Source organism: Vigna umbellata, chromosome 5 (assembly GCF_029865625.1).
Source record: "Vigna umbellata cultivar VRB3 chromosome 5, Vumbellata_1.0, whole genome shotgun sequence".
NCBI lineage: Eukaryota > Viridiplantae > Streptophyta > Magnoliopsida > Fabales > Fabaceae > Vigna > Vigna umbellata.
In genome coordinates, this window is record NC_142169.1 from 40,160,080 (window position 1) to 40,182,021 (window position 21,942).

The 21,942-nt window shown below is 37.1% G+C and overlaps 1 long non-coding RNA gene across 2 annotated transcripts; it reads right to left on the reverse strand.

Moving 5' to 3' along the window:
• Positions 1–15,148: 15,148 nt before the first annotated feature.
• Positions 15,149–19,858, reverse strand: LOC148198341 (uncharacterized). Of its 2 annotated transcripts, none has more exons than XR_015779866.1 (10): positions 19,566–19,858; positions 18,072–18,106; positions 17,118–17,959; positions 16,538–16,995; positions 16,371–16,452; positions 16,194–16,283; positions 16,044–16,110; positions 15,771–15,899; positions 15,413–15,704; positions 15,149–15,328 (listed from the first exon to the last, which is right to left on the reverse strand). It is a non-coding gene; the product is annotated as an uncharacterized LOC148198341 (long non-coding RNA). The 2 variants fall into 2 exon arrangements; XR_015779865.1 differs by having other exon boundaries at positions 18,613–19,858.
• Positions 19,859–21,942: the final 2,084 nt, after the last annotated feature.

The window sequence follows — 21,942 nt, forward strand, 5'->3', positions numbered from 1 at the left end:
ATTTGGATGCGGGAGCTTCCATCACAATAAAAAATGCTAAAACAGTCAGAGTTACACAATAAAAATTAGACGAGCTCGCTCCCCAAATCCCAAAAGTTTTTCGAGAACATGGCTCTGATACCGAATGTAACACCCCGATTTTCGAGATTGCATTGTGTAAAATATTTTTTCAAAACTACTTTATAAAACATTCATTTAAGATAATTAAACTTTATTTGATCGAAATTCAAAAGCAACACATAACTAAAAACCTTGTTTTTTTCATAATTAAAACGCAGAATATTACTCTTACATAAAATTTTCAAGTCTGAAACTTTTTAAATAAGGAATAACTAATCAATCCCGAATTAAAAGATCCCAACTCTCGTCAGCTACTTTGATTTAGCCCTTATCTGCAACACTATCTACTTTCGTACAAGTACCATCATCGTAGGTGGAAACCACAACCATAAACAAGCAAGAGTGAGTAACCAGATATAACATAATCGTACATATTTAAAATGAACACAGAATAAGATAACATATACATCATATTTCGTCACATGGTTAATACCACAACCAAACCATCAACGATACAAAGTCGTTTCCTTGCATTGGGCGTCGTAACATGTTCTCACAAGCAGGGTGATTCAAATAATCTTCCCTCCACTAGTGCAAAATAGGCTTTTTTAAGTCTGTTATTTCGGGCTTTTTAAATCTGTTTTACAACAGACTTAGGTTTGGCAGACTTAAATTTTAAGTCTGTTGTTGACCAACAGACTTAAATTTTAGTAGATTTAGCAAATGTTGGTTTATTATAACTAAACTAGATTTAAATTTTTTGCTTTTTCTTTAATTTATTTTACAGAAAACCAAAACCTATAATATAGAAAATTTCCTACAACAGAATATATATTTCAAATTACTCATTTCTAGTACATAATAAATAATTCCAAAATCAAAATAAAAAATAAAATGTCTTAACTAAAATTATGTAGTCTAAAACTTAAAACAAAACCTAACCTACACACTGGAGGAGATAACTTGTCCATTAATGTGTTATTTTGACCATGGCCTCCTTTAATATAGGTGATGAATCATCAAACACTTAATACATTAGAACCTAAATCCTGCAATATTTTGAAGAAATGAAAATTAACATATCTTAACGAAACACTGTAAAGCAAACAAAAAAAAATACCTCATTAATTATGATTACACAATTTGCCACACCTAAAACAGAGCACACAAGAAAACAGCTATTGACTTATAGAAAATGTTTTCTGTTTAATAATTATCTAAATTTTTTATATTTTTTAATTGAATTTCAACAGTTTATAATTTCAGTAATTTATAACAAATTTTAAACATGTGAATCTAAATTTAATCATCCAATTTAAACATATAAGCAGCGGCAACAACAAGCATGTTTAGATACTATGGAAGGATTGAGGAACAAAAATACTAGAGGAAAAAGACAGTTGTGTTATTTGATTACAGGGAGTGCTATAGAGATATATAATAAAGCTTATCCAAAAAATATATATAAATATATACTAGAGATTCATATATATATATATATATATATATATATATATACACACACATTGGAGATTCAGATACGTACTTTGGTAGGTATATCAGCTGGAAACAAATTTATAGCTGTTGCATTGAATTCAAATTCACTGCAGACGACAAAATTTTCACATCAGAAACATGCACAGAGCAAGAAAACCATATTTAAAAGGTAATCAACAAAAGTTACAGTAAAAAACAAGATGATGAATTTAATATACCGCCATAATCAACAAAGTTCGAACAATAAAAGAGAAAAAAAGTTGCAAATAGTCATCGTGAGGTATGTGGATAAGAATCTCCATACCATTTGGAGAGTACTAGCTTCCAGATATTGGGATGAAGAACTCCTCTAGGTAACTCTCTTGTTCATACGTGAAGTGCAGTTGAGTAAACATCTGCCGAACAAGATACAGTCTTACAGAAGCAAGGCAAATGATCATTAGAAACCACAAATGATAGATATTTTCATTTTACCTTCATCCCATCAACGCTCCAAGACCGACAGTTTACAATTACCACTTGGAGTACTTCATTGACTGACCATCCACCATCCATTCTTTGGGCATCCACCATGTGACTGTTAAAAACTTCTTAATGTAAAATATATTATAGACCACACTACCATCCAATTGAAATGATACATAATTTCTTAATGAAACCCAAATTTATAAAATAAATAAATAAATAAACACTTGACACACCGGAAATATTCCCAAACCATGTTTCACATATATATGACAGCATTATTTTTTAGAAGCAAATCATTAAAAACTTATGTACAAACAATCAAATGACCAAACAATCAAATAATCAAACCCCCGAAAGCCCATGTCATGCATCAATCACACCAACCAACCTTCTGAACACGGCCAGTGATGTTGACTAATCGACTCTTAATTTGACGAACACGTTCTAAATTGAGAGTACTGATCTTGGATGTGAGCTTGTTCAAGGCGGGATGAGCCTCCTGCTCCAACGTCTTTGCTGTGAGTCATCAGAGGGAGAGAGAGATTTAGGGTAAAAACAGAGGGAAATTGTCGGCAGGAAATGAAGAGAAGAGAAGAGGGAACCACAGACCTCGTTCTCCAATATGCTACAGGCGGCTTCAAGGCAGACCTCCATGGCCACGAACTAGAAAGGGAGAATCTTGATGGCATCAGGGTCGTGGTCGTGGTCGTGGTCGGAGTCAGTGTCGTGGTCGTGGTGTTTGGAAGAGGAGAAGGCCTGGTGGTAGCGGAGGATCCTGGCCTGGAGCTCTTGGACGAAGGAGGTGACGGAGGGCTCACGTGAGTTGAGGAGGAGGACCGAATGGGTGGTGATGATGGCCTTGATGTGCTCCAAGTTGATGACGATGCCCCTCTCACGGCCAAGAAGGGTGGAAGGGGAGGAGAGGAAAGGGTCCAATACGTGGAGGTCACGAGCGGGGAGGCTGGTGCTGCAACACGAGACGACGAGTTGATGTTGAAGTTTGTTGCCTGGGAAGTGAAAAGGGTTTACGAATTTCTTAGATTTTTTTTTAGGTTAAAACATTTTTTTTAAGTCTATTCCAATGTTACCAGACTTAATAATACTGATTTAAGTACGATAAAAGGTATATGTAAATTATATATATTTTAAGTCTTTTAAGTCACTAACAGACTTTAATAATAACCTTTTATTTACTAAATTGTTACAGTTTATAAAGAGACTTATATTTACATTTTTTTCCAATAGTGTTCGCAACTTTCAATCTATTTTTTCGATTTCTCAAAAACTAACAAGTAAAAACACCGTACACTATACTTAACACGAGCCAAAGTTATTGGGCTAGACATTCAACCCTCTAAAGTCCTCGCACAGAAGAAGAGTGACACTCGAATCTCTATCTCAACTTAAAAACCATCGTTAACATATCGCAATATATAAGCTTCCACATCCGACCAATTACAAGGAAAATACAAACTTTATATTTACACCACAATTCCAAACACATTTTAAATAATATTCATCAACTCCAATCTCTCCAAAATGAAAAAAATATCATCGCAATTAACTTCCATTTAATTAAATCACAACAACGTCAATAACTTCCATTTACCATAGGCTCAAGTAGACTGATTAGTTCACGGATAACTGTCAAGACATTCAAACATATATGCTTTACGTGTTACAACTACACTCATTTTATTTTGGAAAATGATATTTGAACAACCTGTTTTGACAACATTTAGACACTGGACGCGAGTCTAAATGTGACTGGTGCACGTGGAATTTTTTTCGTAAATGAAAGAATGACGTGGCAAGTGAGAGAATTGGGGGCAGATTCAAAATGTAGGGTTATTTCGAAAATTTGAGATTCAAATGTTTTCAGAGAGAGAAGCTGGAGAACATTTCTTGGAGCACCTTCTGATGGACAAATTTGTAAGCACCAAAATATGATGTCACAAACTTGTTTCACAATCGGCAAGTATGACCGAATCGTTTCAAGTAATAAACTTGGTAAGACCAAGTATCGTTCTCCCAAAGGACTCACGGCCTAGTTTAGTTATGTGATTTGTTGATTAGCTAAGACTTAAGAACACAATAATTGAAGTTTAATATGCAAAGACGAAAATTAAATATGTATGCATGAATTGATCAATGACAAAGACAAAAGATAAACACTTTCAAGGAAATATATGAATGAATATGTTGTTGGGGGTCAATTTCATCTCATCCACTCTCATATATTTTAGGAATTCAACATTCAAATCATCATTGTTAATGCCACTCTCTAATGTACCATTCTAGATGGCTTCTCCCTAATCAAATAGTTCATACAATTCCTAGCATTCCTAATGATTAGTTCATGAGTGCAGGAGCTTAAAGGCAACCAATATAATATTGTCAGTATAATATTGGGAGAAATTCCCCGGATCTAGATTTCCCCGTACGTGTCCGTATCAACAAAACCAATAATCATGCATTAGAATGAGTTAAACAATGCAAGCATTGAGCAAAGAGGAAAAACCCTAACTAATGATGAAAGAAAGCATATGTCTTAATTCAAAGATGTACTCAACAAATCCATATATGAGAGCTTCAAGAGATTACTTTGACTCCCCAACAAACATACAAGGTTTAGTTCACCATATTCATGGTGAACCTAGATGAATTACAATGAAAGTATGAAAGAATAAACCCAATAAAGGTGAAGAGGTAGCCTGAGCATCCAAGATCCTCCTTCAAAGGGGTGAAAGAGAGAGTGTTTGCCTCGTTTCTGCCAAAGATGCCTAACTATAGGACGTGCAAGCCCTTATATACTAATCTAGAGTTACAAAAGATTACAAAAGTCCAAGCCCAAAAAGTGCCGCTCAGCGGTATTTACCGCTCAGCGGTGATTGCGCGTCTTCTTTCTTCCCCTCAGCGGCCATTTTGCCCCTCAGCGGTTCCAACGTCACCTCTTGAGTGCCGCTCAGCGGTAGTTTGTCGCTGAGCGGTGCCTTCGACTTCTCCTTTTTGCACTCTTTCTTGTCTTTTCTAATGTCCTCTCTCTTATTCTTCACTTCTTTCACCAAATTCACCTCAAAACCTGCACAAGAACACTTAAATCAAGCATAAACCTGTCCAGCTCTCTTATTTCTGAAAATATAAACAAAAGGCATGATTTCAAGCTAGTTTCTAAGTCTAAAGGTTGCTTTTAGTATCAACTTTAAGCATGAAAATAACAGTTTTTCAACTGTTATCACAACCCCAAACTTAGAACTTTGCTTGTCCTCAAGCAAATAAAATGTAACTCCATCTCCAACCAATTCATATGATGGTTCACTCATTCAAAATCCTCTTTTCAAGATAAGTAATAACTTCACTCAAACTTAAGACCAAGAGTTCAATCAAGATGTGCACATGCTTTAGTGTTCACAAAGTCATTTAAATTCCAACAAATGCTATTTTTCATGAATGATCAATCAATTAAGCATGGATGTTCATGTGCTTATGGAATATTTCCTCACTAGGTAAAGTGTTTCACTCAACACACAAGTGTATAAGAGGTAAAGTGTTTCACTCATTCACTCCACTATCACAATGTCACATGAATCAACTTTGCCTTTCATTTAACCACAATCAAATACATTCACAAGCATGCATCATCACAAGGACTTTTCAATGGCTTATAATGTGGCTGGGCTAACAAGAAAATTGGTTTTTCTGGATCACAAAATCCTTGAGTTAAGAGAATCATAACAACACAATCTTCTTATTCATTCCCAACTTTCTTTTGCCTTTGCTTTTGCATTTGCATTGAGCTTTGCTTCTTTTTCTTTTCTTTTCTTTGCATATTCTTACTTTTTAGCTCTTAGCTCAATGCTTTTTCCTTTTTCATGTTTCCCCAATAACCCCAAACTTGAACATTTAACAATACCACACAAGATCTTCTACTTAACTCAAGGTAAAGATTTTCAATCAAGGGTGTTCAGTGTATATTTAAGGCTAAGGGTTCAAAGGATAGAACACAACGTGTTCTCTTTTAGAAGGCTAACTTTATGAATTTGGCCAATAAAAAGGGTTTCAAAAACACGGCCTTTGATCATATGATGCAAAACAAGCAATTGATTCAATCATAGAAAACCTGGGCAAAGTCATTCATGCTTTCAAAGTAACAGCATTCAACAATAACAACTCTGGAGCTCAAAACCTCACATATAAGCTCATTCACATTTGACATACACATCCTGCTTAATTTCACAATCACAATCATGATACCCTGCATTTGTTCACAAAGCTTGTGAATCACTTGTATAAGCATTTTAATGTGCACATCATCTCAACATTAATCAATCAATAAGCATCATTCAATCATTACTTATCACACAATCACAGTTAATAGCAAACCATCATAAGGAACCAGGTGTTCAATAGAGTACATCAAACCCTAATCTAAAAACAAAAACAAAAACAACTTACAAAGTACTGGGTTGCCTCCCAGTAAGCGCTTGTTTAACGTCCCGAGCCTGACCCAAACTTTCAAGGATCCACCAACAACATCATGGTGGACAATTGTTGCACCTCTCCCCCTAGATAGGGCTTGAGACGTTGACCATTTACCACCCAACTTCTCTGCGGATCATCAGATGGATTAAAGATTTCAATTGCTCCATGCGGATGCACTTCTTTTATCACAAATGGTCCTGTCCATTTTGACTTCAGCTTCCCAGGAAATATCTTCAATCTTGAATTGAACAATAATACCTGTTGTCCTGGATTGAAAACTCTATTCACCAACTTCCTGTCATGATAAAATTTCATTTTGTCTTTGTAAGCCTTGGATGAATCATATGCATGTAAGCGCATTTCTTCAAGCTCCAAAATCTGCCGTCTGCGGGTGCATTGAGTGTCATAAGGATCAAAATTCAAGAATTTCAAAGCCCATAATGCTCTATGCTCCAGTTCAACTGGCAAATGGCATGCTTTCCCATATACTAGTTGAAATGGTGATAATCCCATAGACGTCTTCATTGCTGTCCTATAAGCCCAAAGAGCATCATCCAATTTGAGAGACCAATCCTTTCTGGATGAAGTCACAGTCTTTTCCAGGATTCTTTTTATCTCCCTGTTAGACACCTCAGCTTGGCCATTGGTTTGTGGATGATAAGGTGCAGCTACCTTATGCTTTACTCCATAGTGTTTGAGTACTTTCTCTAGCTGATAATTGCAAAAATGAGATCCTCCATCACTGATCAACACTCTTGGAGTGCCAAAACGTGAGAATATCTGCCTCTTCAGGAATTTAATTACCGTGCTAGCATCATTTTTAGGACAAGCCAATGCTTCCACCCATTTACTCACATAATCCACTGCTACCAGAATATATTCATTGTTGAAAGATGTAGGGAAGGGTCCAACAAAGTCAATACCCCAACAATCAAAGACCTCAACCTCTAAAATACCTTGTAAAGGCATCTCATGACGTTTAGTGATTGTCCCTGCTCTTTGACATTTGTCACAATTCCTAGCATGATTATGAGCATCCTTAAATAAAGTTGGCCAATAGAATCCTGATTGAAGGACTTTTGCTGCTGTTCTTTCTCCATTAAAATGTCCTCCATAAGGTGAATCATGACAATGCCAGAGAATTCCTTCTGCTTCTTCATTTGTAACACATCTCCTTAGAAGATTATCCGCTCCAATTTTGAACAAATACGAATCATCCCATACAAACTGCTTGGCATCATGTAGAAATTTCTTTCTCTGTTGCCAAGTTAAATCTTCTGGCATGACTCTTGCAGCTTTGAAATTGGCCATATCAGCAAACCAGGGCCTCTGCTGAATATACATGAGTGATTCATCTGAAAAAGATTCCCAGATTGCAGACTCCTTGCTAGTGACCTCATTGTTGACTAACCGTGACAAATGATCAGCAATTAAGTTCTCACTTCCTTTCTTATCACGGATTTCTACATCAAATTCTTGTAATAGTAGTACCCATCTAATCAGACGTGGCTTAGAATCTGGTTTTGTCAACAAATATTTGATAGTTGCATGATCTGTATAGACAATCACCTTAGACCCAATAAGATAGGGTCTAAATTTCTCTAGAGCATATACAATGGCAAGAAACTCTTTCTCTGTAGTAGCATAATTCAATTGAGCATCATTCAGCACCTTGCTAGCATAATAGATTGGATGAAACTTTTGTTCCTTCCTTTGGCCGAGAACAACTCCCAATGCATAATCACTTGCATCACACATTAATTCAAAATTTTGATTCCAATCTGGTGCTACAATTACTGGAGCTGACACTAGCTTCTTCTTCAATATATCAAAAGCTTTCAGACAATCTTCGTTCATCACAAAAGGCGCATCCTTCATCAAAAGATTACTCAATGGTTTAGCAATTTTTGAGAAATCTTTGATGAATCTTCTATAGAACCCAGCATGACCAAGAAAACTCCTAATCCCCCTTACATCTGTTGGGGGAGGCAGTTTCTCAATGACTTCTACTTTGGCTTTATCCACCTCAATTCCTTTAGCAGAGATTTTATGCCCCAGTACAATCCCTTCAGTTACCATGAAATGACATTTCTCCCAATTCAGAACCAGATTTGTCTGAACACATCTTTTGAGGACAGTGTTCAAATTAGCTAAACATCTTTGGAAAGAATTTCCAAAAACTGAGAAGTCATCCATGAATACTTCAATGCATTTTTCTAAAAGATCAGAAAAGATTGCCTGCATACACCTCTGAAACGTAGCTGGAGCATTACATAATCCAAAAGGCATCTTTCTATATGCAAAGATACCAAAAGGACAAGTAAAAGCCGTCTTCTCCTGGTCTTTTGGATCTACCACAATTTGATTATATCCAGAATATCCATCCAGAAAACAATAGAAAGCCTGCCCTGATAACCTTTCTAGCATCTGATCCATGAAGGGAAGGGGAAAATGATCTTTCCTGGTAGCTTTATTCAGCTTCCTGTAATCAATGCACATGCGCCAGCCAGTAACTGTCCGAGTAGGAATAAGTTCATTCTTATCATTATAAATTACTGTCATCCCTCCTTTCTTTGGAACCACCTGTACTGGACTCACCCATTCACTGTCAGAGATTGGATAGATGATACCAGCTTCTAGTAGTTTCAACACTTCTTTTCTGACCACCTCCTTCATGACAGGATTTAACCTTCTCTGCGGTTGAGCACTTGGTTTATAGTCCTCTTCCATAAAAATCCTGTGCATACAATAAGTTGGGCTAATACCTTTGAGATCTGATATTGACCACCCAATTGCTTCTTTGTTGGCTTTCAGAATTTCTATCAACTGCTCTTCTTCTTGTAAAGATAAAGAGTTATTGATGATGACTGGCTTTGTTCCACCCTCTTCTAGAAACACATATTTCAAATGTGATGGCAATCTTTTCAATTCTGGCGACTGTGCTTTGATTGTTTCTTCCTTATCAATTGTTTCAAATATTGGATCTTCCTCTGGACCCTTTTTCAATGTTTCCAAGTCCATCAGACATTCATCGATCAATTTCTCTTCTTCTTCATCCAAATCTTCACATGCATCAATGAGCGTTTTTTCCAATGGTGAAATATTACGCACCATTCTTTCTTGAACCATACAAACTTTATCAAGTTCATCAAATTGAAAGCATGCTTTGTCATCATTTGGATACGTCATGGCCTTCGATACATCAAAAGTAACTTCCTCATCATCAACTCTCAGTTTAAGCTTACCATTCTCCACATCAATCAAAACTCTAGCAGTCTTCATAAAAGGTCTCCCCAGAATAAGAGGAACATCACTAGCTCCTTCCATCTCCATCACAATGAAATCTACTGGGAATACAAATTTGTCAACCTTCACTAGAACATCTTCAACCACTCCATATGGATATTTAAGAGACCTGTCTGCCAATTGAAGAGCCATTCTGGTTGGTTTAATTTCCAACCCCTGAATTGTTCTGCACATGGATAGCGGCATTAGATTAATGCTAGCTCCCAAATCAATCAATGCTCTTCCAACTTTCACATCTCCTATGGTACATGGAATGGTGAAGCTTCCTGGGTCTTTAAGTTTAGGAGGTAATTTCTGTATGATTGCACTGCAATTGCCCTGTATATTGATAGTTTCCTTCTCAATGTACTTGTGTTTCTTTGTGAGAAGTTCCTTCAAAAATTTTGCATATGCTGGCATCTGTTGCAATGCTTCAGAGAATGGTATAGTGATCTCCAACTTCTTAAACAGTTCCATGAATCTTTCCAACTGCTTTTCTTTCTCCTTCCTTGAATAACTCTTTGGATAAGGAAGTGGCTTTTCATACTCTTTTTCTTTCTGTCTCTCTTCTCTCTCATTTTTTTTCTCTCCTCTCCTCTTCTTCTTTTCTCTTTTTCTCTCTCTCACATGTTTCTTTTTCACTCTCACTCTCATTTTCTTTCTCCTCTCTCTCTTTTTGTCTCTCCTCTAACACTCTACCACTTCTAGTCACAACAGTTTTGCACTCCTTTCCAAGATTATCCTGTTTAATTTCGTCAACTATTCTCTCAACATGAACCTCCATTTTTTTAAATGCAACATCCACATTATGACAATAGGACGCATTTGTCTTCAAGAATCTCTGGAAAGTCTCTTCAAGCTTTGTTGTTTTCTCAACTGGAGTAACTTGCATCTGCCATTTTTGTCGTTCTTGAACCATTGAGACCTGTTGTATTCCCTGTGGTATTCGAGAAAGTTTCATGGTACTTCCTCAAGCTGTTGAAAGAGAGTTTTATTTTGTTCTAGCAGAGCAACATGTAATGGTAACAACTCCCTCTGATGAAAGTCTCCTTTTTCAATATTGAGTTCGTTGTCACTAGTAGCCATATTTTCAATAATTTCAGTTGCTTCCTCTGGAGTCTTCCATTTGATATTGCCTCCAGCTGAAGCATTCAGTATCATCTTGGTTTGTGAACCAAGCCCTCCAAGGAAAGTTAGGACTACTTCTTCTTCTCTGAAACCATGCATAGGAGTTTTACGTAACAATCCTTTGTATCTGTCCCATGCATGTCCAAGTGATTCTTCCATGCCCTGCTTGAATGAAGATATCTCTTGCTTTCCCTTAGTCACTTTAGATTGTGGGAAGTATTTATTCAAAAACTTTGCAACTACTGCTTCCCACTCCGTGAAACTTTCTTCTGGAAAAGAGTTCAACCAAAGCTTAGCATTGCCTCCCAATGAGAAAGGAAACAAGCTAAGTTTGATAGCTTCGTCTGGCACCCCATTAATCTTGACCGTGTTACAGATCTCATTAAATGTTGTAAGGTGCTCATATGGGCTTTCATGTGATAACCCATTAAATTGATTACTCTTTACCAGTTGAATTAATGCTGGTTTGACCTCCATGTTGGCTGCATTGACTCTAGGTCGAGCTATGCTATTGAAGTGCTGAGGTCCAGCAAGATTAGTGTAATCTGCAAGAGTCCTTCTAGCATTATTATTGTTCTCCATACTCCCTGTGCTATGAACAGAACCTTGTGGTGATGATTGTAGGAGAGTTTCAGGAGAAGGGAAAAGTTCTCTGGACGTTCTGATTCTTCTCCTCCTTTTACTCTCGTCTAGCCCTTCAAGTAGTGGTTCTGTTGTTTTCTTACTTCTAGTTCGAATTGCCTCCTGCATGCACAAGAAAACAAAACCCTAGAAAAGATTTGTTAGCACAAAAAGATATAGAAGAAAATAAAGATTGAAAAGATATAAGAAGATAAAAGATTTAGAAGATAGAATCAAATAAAATAGAATAAAACCTAATCTAAAAAATAAAATCTAATCTAAAAGATAAAATAAAATAAAATCTAACCTAACCTAAAAGATAGAATAAGAATAAAATAAAATCTAACCTAAAAAGATAAAAAGATAAAATACAATAAAAACAGAAAAATAAAAACAAAAATTCAAATTAAAGTCAAAGATAATCAATAATCACACAAATTAACCAGTTAAACCATGAATCCCCGGCAACGGCGCCAAAAACTTGATGGACAAATTTGTAAGCACCAAAATATGATGTCACAAACTTGTTTCACAATCGGCAAGTATGACCGAATCGTTTCAAGTAATAAACTTGGTAAGACCAAGTATCGTTCTCCCAAAGGACTCACGGCCTAGTTTAGTTATGTGATTTGTTGATTAGCTAAGACTTAAGAACACAATAATTGAAGTTTAATATGCAAAGACGAAAATTAAATATGTATGCATGAATTGATCAATGACAAAGACAAAAGATAAACACTTTCAAGGAAATATATGAATGAATATGTTGTTGGGGGTCAATTTCATCTCATCCACTCTCATATATTTTAGGAATTCAACATTCAAATCATCATTGTTAATGCCACTCTCTAATGTACCATTCTAGATGGCTTCTCCCTAATCAAATAGTTCATACAATTCCTAGCATTCCTAATGATTAGTTCATGAGTGCAGGAGCTTAAAGGCAACCAATATAATATTGTCAGTATAATATTGGGAGAAATTCCCCGGATCTAGATTTCCCCGTACGTGTCCGTATCAACAAAACCAATAATCATGCATTAGAATGAGTTAAACAATGCAAGCATTGAGCAAAGAGGAAAAACCCTAACTAATGATGAAAGAAAGCATATGTCTTAATTCAAAGATGTACTCAACAAATCCATATATGAGAGCTTCAAGAGATTACTTTGACTCCCCAACAAACATACAAGGTTTAGTTCACCATATTCATGGTGAACCTAGATGAATTACAATGAAAGTATGAAAGAATAAACCCAATAAAGGTGAAGAGGTAGCCTGAGCATCCAAGATCCTCCTTCAAAGGGGTGAAAGAGAGAGTGTTTGCCTCGTTTCTGCCAAAGATGCCTAACTATAGGACGTGCAAGCCCTTATATACTAATCTAGAGTTACAAAAGATTACAAAAGTCCAAGCCCAAAAAGTGCCGCTCAGCGGTATTTACCGCTCAGCGGTGATTGCGCGTCTTCTTTCTTCCCCTCAGCGGCCATTTTGCCCCTCAGCGGTTCCAACGTCACCTCTTGAGTGCCGCTCAGCGGTAGTTTGTCGCTGAGCGGTGCCTTCGACTTCTCCTTTTTGCACTCTTTCTTGTCTTTTCTAATGTCCTCTCTCTTATTCTTCACTTCTTTCACCAAATTCACCTCAAAACCTGCACAAGAACACTTAAATCAAGCATAAACCTGTCCAGCTCTCTTATTTCTGAAAATATAAACAAAAGGCATGATTTCAAGCTAGTTTCTAAGTCTAAAGGTTGCTTTTAGTATCAACTTTAAGCATGAAAATAACAGTTTTTCAACTGTTATCACCTTCTCACCTTCGAACCTTCGAACCAGCCACCACAACTATCGCCGAAAACCCGCTGCCCGTAGACGTTGTCGTTTTCCCTCCATCCAGTGCTGCCGGAGTGCCGCCGGTGTCCGTCGTCTTCCACCCAGCCAGGCAGTTCGGATTGCGGGTCGCCACAGCTCTGGCGTTGGCAGACGAACTGAAGACGGCATCGTCTTCCCTCCGGCACAGCCAACCAAGGGCGCGTTTTGAGTATCGATTCCTCCCACCCGCTTCCTTCCCTGTGTCGGACCCTTGCGGTGGTCGTCGGAGTGCCGTCGGAGCATCGCTGTCGCCGGAGCCAAAGTCCCTACGGAAGGAATCGCCGGTGTGGAACTATTGTCTGAACCCGTGACCGATGGAGTGCCGAGCGTGACAATCCTTTGTGCGTAGGTGTGTTTTATTTGATTTGTGATTTTTTAGGCCCGATTTTGGTAACGTTATTTTGATGGTTGTGGTTGATATATTGTTTATGATTGTTTTGTGTTGGTGTAGTGTGATGGATGAACTTGGTGAACAAAGTAAAGGTCGAGATACAAGGAAGAAGGTTAAGTTTTGACAATTCAAAGAAAAGAATAACCATAGTTTACGTTGAACATCATTTTCATCCACCTTACCTAGCCTTGCTTTGGTTTCAGCATTTCCTATTGGATCCATCCGACATCGTTCATCTGAAACAAATTGAGCTCAATTCATTTCTACAAGGCCTGTATGCAACGACAACATACCCAACAACCAAGTCCTCCGTACAAATCATCCCACAAAACCCCACTACATCCAACGAAATAGACGACATACTAAGGAAACTTGTTAATCCCTGATGCCAACGTTTTCTTTATAAACATTTATGAAAAAATTGTTTTCCATTTTGCTGTTACAATTTCTTTTCGCTCATTTGTTCTATTTCTGAGTAATTTGGAATCAATTATTTACGAATTTATTAACAAATTCGTGGCACTTAAACCACAATTGGTAACGCTACAGGTGTAGGACCAGAACTGATACCAAAGTCTAAATAAGTGGGTACTTGGGTATAACTCTTTGCACAGAGAGGCCAACTAGGTACACCACACTAATTTAGGGGTGCCTAATGTGTTCTCGCTCATTTGTTCTATTTATGAGTAATTGGGAAACAATTATTGAGGAATTTATTAACAAATTCGTGACACAGAAACCACAATTGGTAACGCTCCAGGTGCAGGACCAGAACTGGTACCAATGGCTAAATAAGTGGGTACTTGGGTATAACTTTTTGCACAGCAAGGCCAACTTGGTACACCACACTCATTTAGGGGTGCCTGATGTGATCTCGCTCATTTGTTCTATTTCTGAGTAATTTGGAAACAATTATTTAGGAATTTATTAACAAATTTGTGGCACAGAAACCACAATTGATAATGCTCAAGGTGTAGGATCAGAACTGGTACCAATGGCTAAATAAGTGGGTACTTGGGTATAACTTTTTGCACAGCAAGGCCAACTTGGTACACCACACTCATTTAGAGGTGCCTAATGTCTTCTCGCTCATTTGTTCTATTTCTGAGTAATTTGGAAACAATTATTTAGGAATTTATTAACACATTCGTGGCACAAAAACCACAATGGCTAACGCTCCAGGAGCAGGACCAGAACTGGTACCAAAGGCTAAATAAGCGGGTACTTGGGTATAACTATTTGCACAGAAAGGCCAACTAGGTACTTGGGTAAAACGTTTTGCACATGAAAGTCAATTAAGTACAACAAACTGAATTTCAACTGCCAAATATATTTCTCAACAATTTCTGAAATCAGATTTGATGTGCAACCAATACATAAATATGAAATGTAACAACAAGTGTTCTTTCATCAATAATCCCCAGCATTCTACGAAATGCCTAAATCTTCCAACACTTGATTCCTCCGCACGTTGTCCACATCCAAAATCCATTGACAAACATATTGTTCCATAACTTGTTGTAGTTCTTCCTGCAAAGACAGTAATGCACAAAACATGAATCAAATGCAACATTTGTATGAAAGATCCAGAACATATAAATTTTTACAGCTTACAGTTGTTTAACTAGGCATTGTGTTTCTTTCATATTTCTCAATGACATCCCACAACTCCATAATTTTCAAAACAATTACTCCACAATCAAATCTACAACAAAACAAGTCCAACAACGCAAGTATGATATTTAACATATCAATTATACAATAAAATATTATATTTACAAAAATCAACATTACAAACATACTTGTTTGGTTGGATTGGAGTATGCAAGTGTTGTACCTCCAATGATGGTTCCTTGTGTTCCAAACAATTCAACAAATGTCCAAAAAGCAATGCAAGATTATGTGCCTGGAAAACAACATACTCCCCTTATAAATTTGTAATTACAAAGTAAACATCAATTACTACACATACAATGACATTGTCAATCTTTTGTCGTTCTTTTCTTTTGTGCCCAAAAGAGTCCAATGCAAACATTTGCAGTGATGGAATCTTCACAGCGTAACACCACCAATGCCCATCATGGATAATTGGGACAAACAACTACAACAAATAAAATATCACACCATAAAGTACGAATAACCATAAACATATTGTCCAAATTAATTAAATGAAATGTAATTGCACTAATAAATTCGGCATTAACAATGTCATAAAATCCGATTATATTAGACTGGAAGTAGTTACAGTAGTCATTCAATGTCCAAACTTTGCGATTACTCTTTCTCTTTCTTGAGTCAATTAAAACATGGGTCTGCAAGGAAGTCACATAGTTAGCTTTCATTTCACATGTTAATAGAATATTAAGAGCATAAAATAACTACTATTTTAACCAACCGCATATAATGGACTAAAACATATCCTTTTCACTACTCCAGTACTCCTTCTTTCAAAGAACATGAACACGGATGTGCCAAACAAAATCCCCTACACAACCAAGAACTTCTTAATACTATACAATTCAACCGACATATAAACTAAATCATAAATTAACACACCAAATTTCATTATTACCATGTTGCCAAGCTGCATCCTAGGTCCAAAAGAATAACACTCTTGGGTTCCAAATGTTTGACCGCAAATTTCAGAAACAACCCTTCAAACAAAAATATCACATAAGTCAACACGTTTCATCATCACACTATTAATAAATAAAATTTAAAAATTATAAAATTCATTACCTCCAAGGAAGCTTAAACGGAATAACCAAGTTGTACAAGTATTTTGGATTTACATTCAATAAATTACCATCTCATTATCATGATGTCGTGCCACAGTGCATACAAGAGGTGTAACATCCATAACGTCCTCAACATTCTCTTTCTCTTCTTCGAAACAACCACCCATCATCCCCTTCTTCATCATCACCTTCAACTTCATCACGTTCAACATCAACACCACATGTACCACCCTCTTTAAAAAAAGAAGGTTGCTCTGTTTCTTCCTTCCCAACACCTACCATTGTAGCCAAAGTTCTTAAATCTTTATTCATTGCAACCATTTTTCTTTGGTTGTCTTCAATTTTCTTCATCACCACTTCTTCCCAACTCAACCCTAACTCATGTCCATCATCTTCCGGTATTGGCCCTTGTTCCAAATGAAGGGTCGCACGAATGATTGAGTTCCAACGGTCCTCCTCCTGCAAAAACCACTCCCAACATATCTATAAACATCCATTTATAAGTAATCATTAAATAACAAAAAACACAATTCATGTACTACATATCGTAAAAATGTAAATAAAAATAAGAACTAACTTACCTCTTTCCGTTTAAACAAGTCCTTTATTTTGTTAGACCTTAACTTAAGTGAAGGCCAATTTATTATTCGCGGGAAGACAATGTGATGTGCACCGTCCGCTAAACCCAAACGTTCAACCGCCCATAGCTAAAAAAAAAAATATTAACCAAAACGATAATCATATAATAAACAAAATTACGGCCACATGAAACATAATAAAATTTTAAAATTCTTACCTGCAACACTGCAACATTCCCACTAAGACCTAGGTCCCTTATGTCACGTTGCCTTATCATCCTTGACGCATTTCCTAAACTATTTACCACAAATGTGTGCACCGCTTTTGCCCAATTATATTGGTACAAATTATCGATGTTATCTAATACTGTAAAAGGCATGTTACTAACTGCCTTTGAATGTCTAGGAAAGTAGAAAACAATAAAACAAACTAAAATATACAAACGACAAACACAATCAACATCCATGTCATTATTTTGTATTAAGAACTTTATCCTATGTATGACATCTTTTAGAGTGAACGACTTTGACGAAAATTGATGACAAACAACAACATCAAAGTTATCATCAAAATTTACATCTAAACCACCAACACCCAACCCTAAACCCATGCAAACATCACCAACTGTAAATGGTACCATTGTTTGCTTCAAAACAAAACATTCGTTGCGACAAACCCAACGTCTAACCATTTCCTTGAACAAAGGACTGCAGAACTCAATTGGACTATTCATATAAAGACACCACTTGAATGGAGTCTCCTCGATACGTGTCCTATCACTTTGGCGTAGTATAGAATTAAGGTCGACTATCGGTTTTGTGTCACTCCATGCCCGCAACCGCAACTACAATTCATTTTCAAACAATAAAACCATCATAACCTCTTTTCAAACAAAAAACCATCATACCCTCTTTTCAAAGAAAGTTATAAGTTTTGATAATATTAAATCTACTTACATTCTTGTAACCTTCTTCTTTTGTGCAATCCATGACTACCAATCCAACAAAATTACAAAAACAATGTCAGATTAACCAAAAAACATCTATAAAAATCAATAACACTACAAAATGCAATAGACTTCAATTATATGTCAAATTGTAAAGGATAAACAAGAAATGGAGAACCACACAATATCATTATTTATATCAAACAACTTTCTAAAAAACCCAATTCATCCCACCATATTTATTTCATCTATTTTTGGAGGTCCTCTATTCCATACATTTTGGCACTTGGGAGAAACAATTTCAATATCGTCAAACCAAGAATGTTTATGTTCTCATGTCCATAGTATCAATCACCACACAATTTATTTATTCTAACAAATAGTATTAACAAACCACCAACATCATACATAAATAACATTCCACCTACACCCCAAGATGTCATATTTGTACAACTTACAAACACCATATCATACATAAGCAACATCATACATAAACAACATCATACATCTATTATAAATAAATTCATTCTACTCAATACAAATAAACCAACCTTTAATGAACACGTCTGGCAGTGGGAACACACACCAAGAAAAATGTGTGGGTTGGACTAACAATCCCGAAAAGCCTTCTTTTTCGTCCTCCCTTCAGGCCACACTCCGTCAATGCTCCGGCTCCACACCCTGAAACTCCGGCGGACAAGGAACCGCGCCGGTCAAGGGAAGGGACCACGTGGGAACACGCTACAACTTAAAAAAACCACAATGTCTGCCTAGGTCGGAGGAAGAGGGACTCCGGCTCCGGCGACGACGATGCTCCGGCGACAGTCCGACGGCCACCGCAAGGGTCCGACACAAGGAAGGAAGCGAGTGGGAGGAATCGATACTCAAAAAGCGCCCTTGGTTGGTTGGGCCGGAGGGAAGACGCCCTCCTAAAATCTCTCTTGTTTTCCCCGGTCTCACCACCGTCACACACACGCCCACGCCCCCACCTCACTACGCTCAACCCCCCTAACACGCAACACTCCCCCAATTCTTCACGCATTTCCTCTCTCGGTCTCACAACCCCACTCCCTCCCTAGGCTCACTTAGGTTTCTCCTTCCTCCACCACTCACATTTCCTTTTCACTAGCACTCTACGACTCAAACCCTCTTTCCCAACACAGTCTCAAGTCCCCTAGCTCTCCTATCTCTTACACGCTCCAAAACATTTTCCTAAGAAAGCCTGGGAACCAGGCCCACGAGTTTCACCTCGTTCTCTAACAGAAACCGAGAAGAGACCGAGAGTAGAATGGTCTCGAGTCTACTTCTATCCCAAACCCCCAGTCTGTACTACCCATGTATTTCTGACATCACACAGAGTTCAATAAACCAACATAAAAGGAGGATTACTACTTGATGTAGCACAATAGCATCTAAACCGAAAAGAGTGCGACATAAAGAAGCAATTCACACACTCATGCACTTACATTCCTAAACCAACGTAAAGCAAAGCCACTCCTCTTACCTGGTATCCCTTGAAAAGCGTTAGGATTCCTTGGGTTCCACCAATACTGGTTGCTCTCTTCTCGCTCCCGGCAGCAGCTAGTCTCCCTTAGACTTCACAGTTTTCCTCCTCTCTTTCATTTTTCTTAAGAATTATATGCTAGGTTTTATTTTTTCCCCTTTTCCACTCTTCTCCCACTATAATTGCTTGTACAGGTCCCACCCTTTACCAAACAAGAAAATGGAAACGAAACAACAAATGGAAAAACCCACATTTCCAGCCAAAAGGGGATTCAAACAAGGCCAAGGGTTTCTTACCCCTTCAACAACCACCAGCACCACTGTGCTAAGGCCATTAACTGATAACGTAATACAAACATCAACAGATAAATTGTGCATCTTAAGAAATTTCTAGAATTTAAATAAAACTAAAGTAAAATAATTTCTTATTCATTTCTAGCACACTTTCTCGTTCAATCAACACATCAAAAATAAAATATTTAACAATCTTAGAAATATATAACCATTTAACACGAGTCTTACGTTCTTCCCAACTCCAAAAAATTTCGTCCTCAAAAATTGAGTTATGAACACAATCATTACTCTATCCAAAAGACTACTATCTTTCAATCAGAATCATTTTCAGGCCAATTCTCAACGTCAATCCCATCACTTTATACAAAAGATTGTCAGGGTCGATACACATCCCCTTGATGTGTAGGGTTTCCTCCCACCACTCGTATAGTGAGTTTATTAGGGCAATTTCCACCGCTCAATAGTGACCTTATCAAGGCAGTTCTCATCCACTCAAAGAGCTTATTAGGAAAACTCTCACCACTCGTATAGTGAGTTTATCAGAGAAGTTTCGACCGCTCAAAGAGCGTACCACGACAACTCCCACCACTCGTATAGTGAGCTTACCAGGGCAGTTCCCATCGCTCAAAGAGCTTATCAGGGCAACTCCCAAAACACATATAAGGAGATGATTGCAGGTCAACATACATCTCACATATCTCATACCAAAATCATGTCATATTCATAATGCACTCACATAACACAATTTAGTCATGTTCAACATGCATATAAAAGCATCACAACACTAGAGCATACATGTTACAGTTCCTCATATCACATAACAGTCTCACAGAGATTACACAACAATTCCATGATCATCCGATGCATCAAAAGAACATAATCATATATTGTAGTCTCAAACATATTATACAACATAATCTAGTACTGAGAGTCTCTTGGGATACGATACTTGGTCTTACCATTTTTTATTACTTGTGCGATTCGGTACACTTGTCAATCCATCAACAAGTTTTTGGCGCCGTTGTCGGGGACTCAAGGTTTAAACTATTCTATTTGTGTGATTCTTGATTAACTTTGACTTTATTTTTATTTTTCTATTTTTATTTTTATTTTCATCCTATTTTTAATTTGTGTTTTGTGTCGTTTGTTTTTGTTTTTGTGCTAACAATGTTTTATAGGGTTTTGTGTCTAGTGCTTGAAGGATGCAATTCGGACAAGAAGTTAACTATATGGGCACTCAATTCCACCAATGTAATTTCAACCACTAGTGGAAACCTCACTTAAACATGAGTCAAAGTCAATTTGGGCAAGCTGCCGAACAATTTGATAGGCTGCCACAACAACAATGGCAACAACAACCCTCTCTCTCAAAAAGAATGGCTAAGTTGGATGACACACTTCAACAATTAACGTAGATGTCTGATTCTCATCATAAAATCACTCAAGAAGCATTCAGAAGGATAGGGAGGCAGCTTTGTCACATAAGTCAGAAGTTGGATGATCTTGGGAGTAACATGAAAGTTAACCCTAGGGAGGAATGTCAAGTTATTATCACTAGAAGTGACAAAGTTTTAGATGATAGAAAAATAGAGAGAAAAGAAGAAAGGTTGAGTGAAAAAGAGAAAGATGTAAAGGAAGAGGAAGAAAAAGAAGAGAGAAAAAGTGAGGTTGAGAGAAAAGAAAAGGGGAAGAATGTGGAAGAAGAGAGAAAAGAAACATAAGAGGTTGAGAGAGAAAAGAGAAAAATTGAGAAAAATCTTCTGTACCTTAAGGAGTGTTCCAAGGAGGAAAAAGAGAGGGAAGAAAAGAAAAAGAGAGAGAAGAAGGATGAGAGAAAAAGGAAAGAATCATATGAAAAATCCCTTCCTCACCCAAAGAAGTATCATAGGAAGAGAAGGAAAAACAGTTTGAGCGTTTCATGGAAATCTTCAAGAAATTGGAGATTAAAATTCCTTGGGACACTACAACAGGTTCCTGGTTATATTAAATTCCTAAAATAATTCAACAAAAAGAAAAAAATATTTAGAAAAGGGAACAATTGAGGCATAGGGAAATTGTAGTGGGTCAAGCTAGTGACGTTAAAT